This window comes from Asparagus officinalis, chromosome 2 (assembly GCF_001876935.1).
Source record: "Asparagus officinalis chromosome 2, Aspof.V1, whole genome shotgun sequence".
In the NCBI taxonomy this organism is placed as follows: domain Eukaryota; kingdom Viridiplantae; phylum Streptophyta; class Magnoliopsida; order Asparagales; family Asparagaceae; genus Asparagus; species Asparagus officinalis.
This window is the reverse complement of record NC_033795.1, coordinates 76,526,908-76,533,432: the sequence shown is the minus strand read 5'-3', so window position 1 is coordinate 76,533,432 and position 6,525 is coordinate 76,526,908.

Sequence of the window (6,525 nt, the reverse complement as noted above, 5' to 3'; positions counted from 1 at the left end):
AAAGAAGCCAACCGACGGCTAACCCTCCGAAATCAAATTTTGCCTCCCGTGGTAAAGGAAAAGCAACTGTAGCAGATGTTGACACTAACCAGACGTCGAAACAGTAACCCCGAAGACAGCAGAAGACTTCGGGTTCGAGACTCCAAAAAGAGTACTCCTTCAAGGACGAAGATGTTCCAACCATCTTCGAATCCCTCCTTGAAAACAACAAGATCAAGCTACCACCTGTCGTAAATCAGGAGGAAGCTGACTACATTATAGATCCGAAATACTGTGCGCACTACAGAAGGATCCTTCATCCTACCAAGGCTTGCTTCGCTCTCAAGAATAGCATCCAAACCTTGGTTGAAGCCGGCGTTATATCGCTCAGTTAAGTCGAATGAAGACTCCGACAAGTATAAGAGTATAAACTGCTCCTTCAACACTCCGAAGAGTATACGAGTATAAACTGCTTCTTAATACTCCAATAGGTATAAGAGTCTAAACTGTTTCCTATCTTTGACGGGAAGTTCCTAAAGAATTTTTATACATAATATTCTTAAGGATAACCCGGTCACACAACTGAGTACAATGTTAGACCCAGTTTTGCGAAGGAAGCTGGGGGTGGATGATTCATGTAACGGGAAGTTTCCGGAAGAATGCTACATGTAATTTTCTTAGGGATAACCCGATCATTATGAACAAAGTGATGAACACTAAACTCCTTTTGTAATCTTCCAAGCACCCTTTTGTTGAGACGAGATTCGATTACTTCGTTGGATCAATCTTCCCTCACGAAACTCCCATTCAAACTCCCACTACGTCTGCGCACTCAACACTCCTATTGTTAGAGTCCGAACATAGTACTCAAAATTTTAATCTCCTGATCATTGACAATTGTCAAACCCCTCCGTGTTAATTACTTATCACTTAACACTAGGAATCCCCTTTGAGTGATTTGTACGAATCAACACTCCCACTATGATTTGTACTCCCACTCTCACTGTCTACCTGGTCAAACCTTCTTACAGTTAGGACCACAATCAAAATCCCCTCTCGATTCATTCAATGAACGAGAGGTCCACAAATCGAGTGATCAAACCTATAAAAGTTAGGGTCATCTCACACTCCCACTCTCACTTGGTCAAACCTTCCTACAGTTAGGACCACAGTCAAAATCCCCTCTCGATTCCTTCAATGAACGAGAGATCCACTTTCAAATCGAGTGATCAAACCTTCCTACAGTTAGGATTACCTTAAACTCCCGCTTGGTCAAACCTTCCTACAGTAAGGACCAAAACCATAATTCACTCTCGATAAACGAGAAACTCACCTTTAGTTCGATAATCAAACCTTCCGACAGTTAGGATTATTCGAATCTTTTTGATTCTCGGAGTGGAGATCCCACTCTTAGTTTCACTCTTTAGATTCTCGAGGTAGAGATCCCACTTCAAGTCTCCTTTTAACTAGAGATAGAATATAAAATTCTTCCTCTTTAGCTTTGGGAGATAGAATATAAAATTCTTCCTCTTCCGCATCGGGTTCGTCTTTGCCCCAAGAGAAGATATCATCTTTCAACAACAAGAATCCATGCCTTTTATGCAAGTCTGGGGTATTTTATCCCGAAGCCTAAGTAGGGATAAGTCAATGCCTATCACGCGTTGCCGGTTAGTTCTTAACCGTAAAAAGAACGAAAGCCCACATATTCGACATTGTGGCAGGTTGTTATTCATAACGCTAAAATCCGTGCTACACACGCACGAGGAATTTTATCCCGGATTCTTAGCAGGGATAAGTCAATGCCTAACACGTGTTGCCGGTTAGTTCTTAACCGTAAAAAGAATAAAAGCCCACATATAAAGAAGACACCAGAACCTGATTCTGGGGACTTTTATCCCGAAGCCTAAGTAGGGATAAGTCAGCGTCTAACACGCGTTGCCGGGTAGTCTATTCCCGTAAGAAAGACGAAGTCTACATATTCAATAACGTAGCACTAAGAGAGTTAACTCCCTTAGCACAACGTCACATGTGGAACGGATTTAAACAATCCGTATGCAAGCCCGATTCAAACGGTAATCGGTAAAGGCACATCAAATCCATTGAAGGCTGAGAATTTGCCAAAAATCCTAAGTCTACGTCTGATACACGTTGCTGTTTAGTCTTTTCACAGGAGAAAGACGAAGTCTACGTATTCAATATCGTAGCACTAAAAGAGTTAACTCTTTTAGCATAACGTTATGTGTAGAACGGATTTAAACAATCTGTATGCTAGCCCGACTCAAACGGTAGTCGATAATGGCTTATCAAACCCGTTGATGGCTGAGAATTTGCCAAAAATTCTATAAATGCGAGTCATTGACGCATCAGCTTCATTAGTTGGTCTCATGACTTGAGCATCCAATGATTTCGAGATAAGATCCATATCTGTAGAAGAAATAACTTTAATAGTTGGTCCTGCAGCCCAAAATTTGGGACCGCCACGCTCCAATGCCTTAAGAGCTTAAACTGTGTAGACTCCAGCAAACGTACGAGTATAAACCGTGTTAACATCGGTCAACACGTTACAGTAAAGATCGATGCCGGTCAACGTATCAGTAATCTCGCTAAAATAACGCAAGCGATGATTTCAGGGATTTCAATCGGATTCAGATATGAATTTCTGACAAAGATGATCAGTTCAAAGTCAACTCAATGACACGAGCTAAGTTCAGAAACTTACACACCAATTTTAATTCAAGATTTCGACGACGGTCAAACGATAAACGCAGCGCCGAAAGAACTTCATCTATTCGACAAAACACTAAATAGGCTGAAGGCTGAAGAAGTCAAGAATTGAAGCCAGCTACAGGTCCTTTGACACCGACTGAAGGTGGGAGCCAATCATATCCAAAGCATTCCAGACTACTCTATAAAAGAATGAGTCTGAAATACTTTGGAAGGGGTATCTATAGGCGTCTAAAAATACCTATAGGTGTCCGCACACAGCTCGAGATGGAGAGAAGACGACGAACGTCATTATCCGAGTCTAAGAGGATTATCTGACGCCGACAAGCCCCTGGAGCGAAACGGCGAATCAAGTGGCCTACGCGCTCAACAGTCAACTCGCGTGCATCAATCAACACACGCGCCGATCGACACCCATGTGACAATCAGTTCGTGCACATCGGTCAACACGCGCACGTTAATCAGCTCGCATGCGTCAATCAACACGCGTGCGTCAATCAACATGCGTTCGACGGTCAGTTCCGCAGCGAAGCGTACAAGTCAACAAGATGATCAATTACGCAAAACGGTGGAAAATACAAGTCCCAAAAAGTCAGAAAATAAAAGTTCAGCAAAAGCCAGACTCCCCGCGCAGGCGCGGATCAGTCAGAACTGACCCACGGGGGGGCGCGGGTCGGATCGAACCGACCCGCGCCCGCACGGGTCAGGTTCAACCGACCCGCACATCCGCGGGTCGGATTCAACCGACCCGTGCAAGCGCGGGTCGGATTCCGCCGACTCGCGCCCCCCCGCACTGTTTCGACTCCCGTTCGGTTTTTAACAGTTTTTCTTAGGATTTTTTGTGTTCCTGAGCATCCCAACTAATCTGATATCATCCCCAAATGTAGTTAATCAGTTATTAACTGAAGATAAAGAGAAATCATTTATTCTGATCCCAAAACCCCCCAACCGAAGCCTATAAATACAAGCCTAGGGGCTTATTTCACCGGGGCAATTGATTATCAAGACGTGGAGGTGCTGCTGGATTGAGGAGTCAGGGAGCACGAATTTCAGCGAAGGCAAATCAGATCCTGGCGAACTTCGACATAAAGAAGGAGCTATTCGAAGGATCTGAACCCCGTCCGTCCGTTCCTTGAGATTAGGCTTGGTCTTAATCTCGAGAAGGGCCCTGATTTCACTTTGTCGATTTCAGCGCTTCAAATCAAACACTCCCTTAGTGAAGACGAAGCTCTGTCGAATTTTTAGCAACCGAATCTGATCAAAAGGTGGTCCACGGATAAACCCCGGCACAGGCGAAGACACCCACGCAAGCAGGAGACGATAAACGATCTCCCTGCGTTTATTTTAACGAGAGTTATAATTTTTGTTTTCATTGTGTAGGAGTCTTATAAAAAGACTATCTTTTTTTATTTTCATTGTAATGACTGAAATTATAATGAATACCGCAATGAATACATCAACTTTCGACGCAAACAAGCTTCTTTGCACGTTCGCGGTCGACCGTAGACTCGCAGTCGACCGTGGATCAGTCTGGTAGTTTTTCTAGACCTTTTGAGATGTGTTCTTCATGATTCCAATTTGGCTTTGATTTTGGGTCTACACTTTAGACAAACAATCTCCCACTTGGAGACCAAAGTGCCTTCAGTGAGTTCACCCGAACTCTCCTCTTCTTCGTATGTATCTTTTCCTCCCCGGAAAAATTCTTTCTTCAATCAACAATATCCCGACGATCTCGTCGATCCTCATAGTGTGGCTCCGCCTTCGTCTTCTACTCGTGAAGGCCAACTAAAGTTGACAACTCCAATTTCTCAATGGTGACTGCCTTCGTCAACATGTCCGCCGGATTTTGACTCCCCAAAATCTTCATTAAGTGTAACTTTTCGTCTTCAACTAGCGAGCGTATAAAATGATATTTGATGTTGATGTACTTCATTCTGGCATGATATACTAGATTCTTGATAAGATGTATAGCGCTCTGACTATCACAATAAAGAACTCCTCTCCCTTGCTTCAGATCCAACACTTCCAAGCACCCGTTCAACCAGATCATTTCCTTGCTTGCTTCGGTCACCACGACATACTCAGTCTCGGTTGTAGATAAAGTCACAATCTTTTGTAGACGTGAGACCTAGCTCACTGCTGTCGATGCTAAGGTATAAACACACCCCGTGGTGCTTCGCCTCGTATCATGATCACCGACGAAGTCCGCATCCACGTATCCCTGCAGCACCAACTCCTTCCTCCTGAAACATAGTGGTTTATTTATTGTTCCCCTCAAGTACCGCAATATCCACTTCACGGCCTCCTAGTGCTGCTTCCCTGGATTGCTAGCAAACCTGCTCACAACTCCCACTGCATGGGCGATGTCTGGCCTCGTGCAAACCATCGCGTACATGAGACTCCCAATGGCCGAAGAATATGTCACCCTACTCATATGCTCTCTATCTGTATCTGTCTTAGGCGATTGCTTTTCAGATAGCTTGAACTAACTTCCAAGGGGCGTGCTAATAATTTTAGCATTCTGCATGTTAAACCTCTGAAGTATCTTCTCAATGTATTCAGCTTGGCTCAATCTCAATGTCCCTTCAGCTTCATCCCTACTGATTCGTATCCCTAGAATCTGTTTCGCTGCACCCAGATCATTCATTACAAATTTATTTGCTAGGTGTTTCTTCAAACAGTTTATATCTTCTAAACACGGTCCTGCTACCAACATGTCATCAACATATAATAACAAGATAATGAAGCTGGACTCAAACCTTTTGAAATAACAGCAATGATCCGAATTGCATCTTCTATAGCCATTGTTCTGCATGAAGTTATCAAACTTCTTATACCACTGTCTCGGAGCCTGTTTCAAACAATATAAGCTCTTCTTGAGCTTGCACATCATCTCTTTCTTTCCTTCTTCAATGAAGCCAACAGGCTGCTTCATGTAGATTTTTTCATCCAAGTCACCATGAAGAAAGGCAGTCTTCACATCTAACTGCTCAAGGAAGAGGTCTTCTGCAGCTACCAAACTCAACACCACTCTGATGGTTGTGAGTTTCACAACAGGGCAGGCTGCTTCATGTAGATTTCTTCATCCAAGTCACCATGAAGAAAGGCAGTCTTCACATCTAACTGCTCAAGAAAGAGGTCTTCTACAGCTACCAAACTCAACACCACTCTGATGGTTGTGAGCTTCATAACAGGGGAAAGTATCTCTGTGTAGTCCACTCCTTTCCGCTGTTGAAACCCCTTCACTACTAATCTGGCCTTAAATCTCTTGCTTCCATCACTCTCCTGCTTGACCCGGTAGACCCATTTGTTATGTAAGGCCTTCTTCTGTGCAGGTAGCTGGGCTAACTCTCATGTCTCATTAGTGAGTAGAGAATCCATCTCCTCTTGCATCGCATGGTCCCACTGCTGAGATTCACTCACTTGCATTACCTCTTCATAGCACTCCGGCTCACCGCTATCTGTCAATAATAAGTAGTCAAGAGATGAAAGATATTTAGGATTTGGTTTGGGTACCCTGGATGACCTCCTAAGCTCCACACCCTGGGTAGTTTCTTCTGCACCTGGAGCCTCCTCCATTCTTTAATCAGAACAAATATCATCACCCCTATCTAGAAGTTCCTCTATATCCATGTACTCAGATCCTTCTGTATCTGAAATGCTGCTCCCACTACTTTGGCTATCCTTAGCATTTTTCATATTCTTGCACATCACCTCCTCATTGAATATCACGTCCCTGTTTTTGATGATATTCCTGTTCTTCTCATCCCAAAGACGATACCCGAACTCATCAATGTCGTATCCAATGAATGTGCACTTCTG